This window comes from Gopherus evgoodei, chromosome 2 (genome assembly GCF_007399415.2).
Source record: "Gopherus evgoodei ecotype Sinaloan lineage chromosome 2, rGopEvg1_v1.p, whole genome shotgun sequence".
NCBI lineage: Eukaryota > Metazoa > Chordata > Testudines > Testudinidae > Gopherus > Gopherus evgoodei.
This window is the reverse complement of record NC_044323.1, coordinates 11,087,689-11,096,932: the sequence shown is the minus strand read 5'-3', so window position 1 is coordinate 11,096,932 and position 9,244 is coordinate 11,087,689. Positions and strand designations below refer to the sequence as shown.

General features: G+C 47.5%; 1 pseudogene; it reads right to left on the bottom strand.

Moving 5' to 3' along the window:
- Positions 1–218: 218 nt before the first annotated feature.
- Positions 219–9,244, bottom strand: part of LOC115644830 — a 30,785-nt pseudogene continuing 21,759 nt past the window's right edge.

Below are 9,244 nucleotides of genomic sequence, written 5' to 3'. Positions count from 1 at the left end.
TCAGCTGGCTCATAGAGAACCATTTCCTAAAGATTAAAAGTCAAAAATCTTGATCTAGTTGAAATCAATGGCAAAACTCCATTGACTTCAATGTGTCTAGGATGTCACCTTTGGTTTGCTTAGATACTAATGAGAGAGAAATTGGCTATAAATAGTAACCACTGTCAGTTGGACTTCTCAGCAGGCAGGCACATCAGTCACTTCTCCAGAAGTGCAGGGACTGCCTTCACGATAAATCTTTGTTGCGAGAGAAGTAAACATCCACCCCTCTGTCCTTGTGCCGCCTCTGCGTGTTGAAGGGATCTTTCTTTCCCCTCAGAGGGTGGTCTCTCTTGTTCTGTCAATTGAGAGAAGAGCAGCGAAAGTTATTGATTGAAGCTAAAAGAAAGTCTGGTTTTTATGTTATAAAGCAATCGAGACATCTCACAGCCATCAGAAAAAAGGGTAACACGTTGCAGCTCTAGCCAGATGAGAACCAGAGAGGAAGGATGATCCAATGGTTAGGATGCTGGCTTAGAGACAGGTTCAATTCTCCGCTCTGTCAGACTTCCTGTGTGACTTTGGGTAATTCACTCCATGCCTCAGTAGAATAGTACTTCCCTACCTCACAGGGGTGTTGTGAGACATAAAATACATTAGTCATTGTGCAGCACCCAGATACTATGGTGATAAGGGCACAGAAGTTCCTGAGATAGCTAGAAGCATGCTGAGGAGGGGGAGAGAGCTAAAATGTGACTCCCATCTCACTTTACAAAAAGTAAAAAAAATTTGGATTAAAATGTTCATGTTGAGAAATGGTCACCCTTCCCCCTCCCCCCACAAGCAAGGGCCACTAGCCATTGACAGTCAGTCACTTGTCTGATCTCAACTGCACATTGAAATAAAAGAGAACTGATTATTCTAACTCTCAGAGCCAAAGCCAGAGGTCCTTACTCAGACAAAGGATCTCACTAATGTCATGAGTTCTGCCTGAGTGAGAAATTTGGAGTCGGGCCCTCGGTGCCCAAACCCTACATGAAGGCTAGTTTCATCTTTGCACTTGGTTTATTACACTACAGAATCAAACTGTCTTGAGACAAGAGAAACAGGGAGCGGAACAAAGTAATGAAAACTTGTGAGATGAAATATACAGCTATTGGGTCACAACAGCAGCAGCATGGTCAGTAGATGGAAGTTGGCAGTGCTCAGTCCTAAGACTGAGCCCTTTGTTAGTTTTGCTGCATTTTCTAAAAGGCAGATCCATTCTGAAAAGTGTGTTAGTACCAATGGCCTCCTGTGGTCCCCTGTTTAATGGGTCTCTAATTCCAGATCAGGTGTGCTCCATTTACAAGTCCAAAAGGTATTTTTGCTAGTCCCAGCCCCACAGACTCCTCCTGGGATCTGAGAATCAAGCTGGGTTCTTTTCTCTTCATACACAATCACCTATCATAAGATGTCTGCAGGCTAAATTAGATGTTCAGAGACACCTGTGAAACCTCATGGCTTTTTCAATAAGTTGCACAGGCACAGACTGACCAGAATTTAGTAAGCAGTGCTGTGATAGATGCGCAAGTCAGAATAAAATATAATCCAGCTCACACTCCGGTTACATGGATATCAAGTGTTCATTCAAAATTAATGTTGTGCCCAGTCAGGGACCCTTTGCGGGTTAAACCAGTTCTCTAGTTATTTTTCAAGTGTAAATGGGAGACAGCTGCAGAATTTATACCCACATTTAGAGCAAAAAATAACAAACTCCCTGCCTCGGTTGAAACATCACAGTACTTACAGGCTTCTGGTTGTCTGCTCCATTCCCAGGCCAGGACGACTGGCAGTGGATAGGTCTTCCCTAGAGCTATCCCAGCTGGTGAGAGAGCTGCATTGCTCAGTGCCCAGAGTGTGTGTATGTGTGTATCTCCCCTCCCTTTTCACACTGTATTTCCGGAACCCACAGTCGGACATAATCTCCCTGCAAATGGAAACAGTGGTGTTCAGGGGGATTCACTCACACCAACAGAGCAGGATATAATAATCTGACTTCCGACGGTGCCTTCCAAACAAGGATGGGAAAGTACTTTATTAACCATAAAGAATGAAGCCCTGGGAAACGGGGACACATTAGTCCCATTTTTCAGGTGGGAAAATGGAGGCCCTGTTATATCGGGGCCAACATTTTCAAACCCGGGAGCCTTTTGTTAGCCCCCAAATCCATATGCAGGCATCTGAGTAGGTAGCCTGATTTACAGAGATGTCAAATACGTGCACCTCCCATTAGCTTCAACTGGGGATGCTTAAGAGTCCCTGGGAGCTTCTGTCCCTAAACCAGAAATAAGCCCCACTCTGTGCTATGACACAGGAGGCAGCAGGGATTGCTACTGTGCAGGAAGAGGAGCCTCTCCAGGACACCATGAAGCTGGGGAATGGAGTGGTGGCTGAGTTAATCTCCTCCAAAACTATGGTTCATTAATAGTGGGAGGAGTATGAAAGGGAAGACTGATCGCCCCACTTCTCCCCACAAGGTGAAGGTCAGGAGAAAACTGACTGTAACTGTCCTTTAATCTCATGGCTGTGGGTTTCAACCCGCTATCGGGTGCATTACTGTGTTAGGTGATCAACTCCGTCCTTCTCATCATTCATTTCTGCATTTCCCATGCAGCTGGCCTGTGTTTTGAGTAACACATTGCATCATGTCTTGACGATATGCCAGTTACCCGGGGAAACGGTCATTAAACGCAATGCTAGTAACGGGAACAGCCACAGACCCGGACTTCCCGAGCCAGGTAACAGACTCGGGATGCCAGATCTCTTCTTGCCCTCCTCACCACTAACCAGCAAAGGCCTGCAGTCCAAGGCATTTTTCCAGCAGCAGCATCTGAGTAGCTGCTTCTACTCTGCCCACTGTGGCTGTTTATTATATTTAGTTTTCTTCAGCATCCGCTTGAATATAAACAGCTGAGATTGTAACACGGTTTCAATAAATGCATTAGCTCTCATGGGGTTTTATACCGCTGCCTGTCTCCATAGCATCTGAGCTATTATTTTGTTATAAGCTCATCACGCACATTTGTCTCCTAAACAAATTTCACTCTGAGTCTGCAACTCCACTCAGTGGAGAAGCAGCTGTTCAGAGGAGACAGGCTAAGCGGCACCGGGGCTAAAATATCCAAGTTACAGACTGCTGGATTCCCTGCTGATGAGAAGTGAGCACTGAAAAAACAATTCCAGCCAATAATCATGTCGGCGGGGGCACCCTGGGGGACGCAGGCATGGTCACACACTGCAGCTGCACCTGCTTTTGCCTCTGCTAAACTCAACCTTTGCTCATTAAGGAATGAAGATCAAACTAAATTACCATTGGCTTCAGGGAGCCTAATCTGGCTGCTTTTAAAATAAATAAATAAATAAATAAATAAATAGGATCCACACATGAGTAGGCTCCAATTTTCACACTTGGGAGCCTAAAGGTAAGCACCTAAATCCTTATTTAGGTGCCTAAATGAGTGACCTGATTTTCAAGAGTGCTGAGCCCCCAGGCAGCTTCCACTGAAGTCAAGCCCCAAGAGGGGTAACTGCAGGTCCTCACTTTCGAAAATCTTACCCCGGTGACTGTGAAGTCAAATCAAAACCTTATGTGCCATTTCCATAACTGCTGGGGCGAAGTGGAGGTGGGGAGGGAGGGAAGCTGAGGAAGAGAGCTACGTAGCACTGGGACATTTCACCAGGAGACTTACATTGCTGTCATAATCCAGGCCGTGTTTAATCATGTTAAACTTCTTGTTTTCCCTTGGATCGTTTCCAATTCCAGCGCTGTATAACTAGTTTCCATAATTGCTGCAGACATCATAGTCCACCTTAAACATACATGGAAAACCAGTAAGAAGGGCTGGATCTGCTGCTCAGAGAGAAAAGGGCAGCGGGCAGAAAATCTTGTGGAGACAGCCATTGTGCTGGCATCCAGGACTTGTCTACACACAACACTATGTGGGTATCATTGAAGTGGTACAACCTCCCCTAACGTGGACACAGTTATAGCAGTACAAAAGTGCTTGAACCAGTATAGCTATTCCTGTATAGGAAGGGGAACACGTTATACTAGGGTAAGGCTCCTTTATACCACTAAAACTGCCTCCACACTAGGAAGTGGAGGGGTTGTAACACTTGAAATATTTGCAGATTTAAAGAAAGAAAGAAAGAACCCACATGACAGTTAGACCAGTACAAAATCTGCACGTAGCCCAAGCCTGGTACTGACTGGCCCTGTCATAGGGTGTGGCTGCCCCACAGCACTCCCTCTGGGCCAAGCGTAGTGCACTTAGCACTCCCTGCCTCAGTTTCCCTCCCTGAAGTCTTAGCTGGGGCGCTGGAACTAGGGGGCAAAAGGCGCCATGGCCCCCCACTCTTTAACAAAAGAAATGTAAGTGCTGTGCGGAAAATGACTGATTTTGCCAGGGCCAACCTTAGGGGCAGGCAATGGGGGCAATCGGACCACCCAGGGCACCATGGTCGGGGGGGCGCTGTGCACAGGTATGCACTGCCAGCGGGCGGGGTAGCATCCAGAACAGTGAGTAATAGCAGAGAGCGCCACGCTCACTCTGCTCCACAGGGGGTGCAACAACCCCCGGGACCTACCGAGTCTCTCACTGCCCTTCAGGCAGCATTTAAATCCATAGCTCATCCAAGCCCCCACCCAATCCCAGCAGACTCTGGTACACGCAGTGCCCTGGCTGCCAGGCAGTTCGTTCCACAGCACTGCTGGAGAGAGGCTGCTCCCGGGCACCTGCTGTCTTGTTCTGCCCTGGGCGGCACCGGGGCTGCAGCTCCTCCTGGCTCTTCTCCATCTGGCAGCTGGGACAGGACTTTGCAGTAGCTGTGGTGCCGAGTGCGGGGGTCGGAGTTGAGTGAGCCGATCCCAGGGGCTCTGGCCCCATCTCCCCCCACACCCTCCGCCTGCCCCACACAGCGAACCACTGCATAGAGAGTCCGGTATCTCATGGGACACCCGCCCCCAAAGTCTGGGATCCCCTGCCCCAGGGGATACCTTCTCTATGGCCTGGGATCCCACTGTACCCCTCAATCCAGAATCCTCCTGCCCCAGAGAATACATCCTCCATAGACTGGGATCTCCTGGACACATCCAGTCCCCAATCTGAGATCACCCCTGTCCCCTAGGGACACACCTAGAACTCCCCATTCACCTGGGCTTCCTCCCTTCCCACCACACCTCCCCAGTGCAGTTTAAACTGCCTTCACGAAGCCAAGCATGTCTGCACCCCTCCCCATGCATATCCCCTCTCCAGAGCCCAGGGCGCGACACCCTTCTCCCTCCACCCTCTGGTGAAACAGACACTTTCCCCCAAGACCGTGGAGGGGAGAATCCCCCTTGGCTGGGGCTGGTGTGTAGATCTCACACTGCCGGGAAGGTGACCCCTGGGACTCTTACCCTGCTCTGAACATCTGCAGAGCTGTTAAAAGTCTCTGGGTAAGGATAAAAAGGGGTAAAACCACAAGAGTGATGTCATGGTAGGTGTCTACTATAGACCACCTAACCTGGAAGAAGTAGTGGATGAGGCTTTTTTTAAACAACTAACAAAACCATCCAAAGCACAAGACTTGGTAGTGATAGGAGATTTCAACTACCCAGACATCCATTGGAAAAATACAGCAGGGCACAGATTAGCCAGCAAGTTCTTGGAATGCACCGGAGACAACTTTTCATTACAGAAGGAGGAGAAAGTGACTAGGGGAGAGGCTGTTCTAGATTTGACTCTGAGAAAGAGGGAGTAACTAGTTGAGAATCTGAAGGTGGAAGGCAGCTTGGGTGAAAGCTGTCATGAAATCACAGAGTTCATGATTCTAAGGAATGGCAGGAGGAAAACTAGCAGAATAAAGATGATGAACTTCAAGAAGGCAGACGATAGCAAACTCAGAGAACTGGTAAGTAAGATCCCGTGGGAAGCAACTCTATGGGGAAAAAGAGCTCAGGAGAGTTGGCAGGTTTTTAGAGACTTTATTAAGGGCACAAGATACCTAGTATGGTAAGAGCACACTGGTTTCACCAGGTGATCTTCAAAGATGTGAAACTTTAAAAAGTCACACAAAAGGTGGAACTAGGTCAAATTATTAAGGATCAATATTAAAAAAAAGCATGAAGGGACAAAATTAAAAAGCCCATGGTTCAAAACAAGGTTAAGCTAGGTGGGGACATAAAGGGCAACCAGAAAACATTCCACAAATCCATTAGAAGCAAGAGGAAGATCAAGGACAGGCTAGGCCTGTTACTCAATAAGGAAGGAAAGACAACAGCAGAAATGCAGCAATGGCCAAAGCACTACACGCCATTTTTGTTTCAATTTTCAGAAGAAAGTTTAGCAGTGATCAGACGACTAATGGAGCGAACAACAGTGTAAGTGGGGAAGGCTCCAAGGCTAAATTAGGGAAAGAATAAGTTAAGAATTACTTAGACACGTTAAATGTCTTCCAGTCAACAGGTCCTGATGAAATACATCCTAGAATACTTAGGAACTGGCTGAAGAGATCTCTGAGCCATTAGCAATTATCTTTGAGAACTTGTGGAGGACAGGAAAGATCTTACAGGACTGGAAAAGGGAAAATATCATCCTTATCTATAAAAAGGGAACTAAGGCCAATCTAGGGAATTATAGACCAGTCACCTTAAGATAATGGAGCAAATAAACAATCAGTTTGTAAGCACTTAGAAAATAAGGAGATAAGCAGAGCCCCGCAAATCCGCAGATATCTGCTTTATATCCACGGATGCGGATACTCACGGACCATTTTTGTGGACCACATGTGGATACAAATTCTGTATCCAGACAGGACTCTTAGCGATAAGCAATACTCAACACAGATTTGTCAAGAACAAATCACGTCAAACGAACCTAGTATCCCTCTTTGACAGGGTAACAAGCCTTGTGGATAGGAGGAAGCAGTAAATATCATGTATCTCAACTTGAGTAAGACTTTTTATATTGTCTCACATGATCTCATAAACAAACTAGGAAAATACAGATTAGACAAGCCTACTATACAAGATGTGTGTACAGCTGGTTGGAAAGCCATACTCAGGTAGTAATTATCAATGGTTCGCAGTCAAACTGGAAAAGCATATTGAGTTGGGTCCGGCAGGGATCTGGCCAGGGTCCAGTTCTATTCGGAATCTTCATAAGTGATTTTGAGAATGGCATCAAGACTACACTTATAAAGCTTGTGGATGATACCAAGATGGGAAAGGTTGCAAAATTTGTTCCTTGGGGCACATTATATATATAAATAAAGACAAGTAACCCATAAATCTCCTTCCTAGGAAGGTTCATTCCAGATCCTCGGCCCTTTGAGGGTGAGGTGCTAGAATCCTCTGTTCTTCACAAGATTTGAATGCTAAACAAATCTAGTTTACATTGAAGGGGGCCAATGCTGTCTAGTGGTTCTAACAGGGCATAGGAGTCAGGACTCCTGAGTTCTATTCACTTTTCTTCCACTCACTCACCGTAAGGCTTTGGGTGAGTAACTCATCCTCTGCATCTGAGCTTCTCCCTCTGCAAAATGGGGGTGCAAGGACTTACCCACCCTCATAAAGTGATTTGAGAGCCTCCAATGAAAGGCACTACTGAATGCCAGATATCATCAACTATGATTATGGTTATCCATTCCTTGATTTACGCACAGTACAGTTGTGACCACAAGCTGTGTGTGGGTGTGGGAAATTAGCTATTCTACACCTTTCATAGTAAAGGACCTCAAAATGCATCTCGTAATTCACACATTGCATACAAGAATCACTTCATCTGTCACTGAAATGCAGCCACCCCGGGAATAATGAAAATAGAGTTCCCATTCTCCACTGCAGTGAAGAATGCCATATATATCCTGAAACTGCAGCAGGAATTTACGCAGACTGTAGTTATTCAAACTGCAATTTGTCCAGGACACTACGGCTAACGCCGCTTCTTTTTCAAAAAGCACCAGTGCTTTTAGTGCCATTTGCTTGGCATCAGGACATGGGTTTTTAGGCTAATCTCAAAGAGGGTGCATCCTGCACACCAGGTCAGCACTGACTTACAGGACAAAAACGTCACCAAACTGAATCACCAACCCCGCTTTGTACAGAGTTCCCATCCAAGTACTGGCCCAGCCCAGCCTCACAGCTCAAGGAGTTGTGTGTGTTACACGTCTGAAGTGACCCATGGAAATTTAGCTTGCAGCCAAGCTTGTGTCTACTGTAGCTTCAAGCTTCCTGTAAGTCCCTGTGAAGCCAATGGCATTGTGGGGGCCAGCCCCAAGCAAGCACAAAGTTGCTGCATTGAAGGAAATGCCGCCTTCATCTGTAGACGACAGCCTGAGAAGCCATGGCTTAGCTTTGTAAGATACCCATAGCCATGTTCTATCCTGGCTAGCAGCAACCACGCTGCCGTCAATGTGCCAAATACACAATGCTGGCGCTGTAGGGAAGGAAGGATCACAGAACTCACATCTTTTTTTTTCCCCACACGTCCATGCCATTAACTTCTGGGGCCAAAACCAGCGCAGATTAGATAAGAATCTCCCCAGCCCCAGATTTCAGAACTCAGCTTGGGGAGAACAAACATAGATAAGAGACACTGCTACCAAAGTGAAACTGTGCTCTTAGCAATGCTCCTGGAGGATGGGTGAGAGTCAAAGAGGAGCGTACCAGGAAATGATAGGGGGCAGGGGAGGCACGTGCAGTTAAACAACTTTCATGACTGTTTGGTGGTATCTGGGAGTTGACTAAACTCAGCATTACAACCAGAGAGTTCACAGTGACCTTGTGCCACCCACACAGAGCTCAGCCCCTGCCAGCATCTGTCCTTCACAGTCACCCCCCTAGTCATTTCTACCAGGAGCCATAGGCACTGACTCGGCTGGTGTTCCAGCCCTGGAGCACCCATGGGGAAAAATTGGCGGGTACTCTGCACCCACCGGCAGCTCCTCGCCCCAGATCCTCCCCTAAGTGCGCCGCATGCCCACTTTTCCCCCTAGCTCCCAGCCCTTGCGCCACAAAACAGCTGTTTCGCGCGGCAAGCGCTGGGAGGGAGGGGAGAGGAGGGGGAATGCGGCATGCTTGGGGAAGAGCAGGGCCAGGGCAGGGATTTGGGGAAGGGGTCCAATGGGGCAGGGAGGGGGCGGAGTTGGGGAGGGGACTTTTGGGAAGGGGTTGGAATGGGGGCGGGGCAAGGGCAGGGAAAGAGTGGAGTTGGGTCGGGGCTGGGGGACGTGAGCACCCACC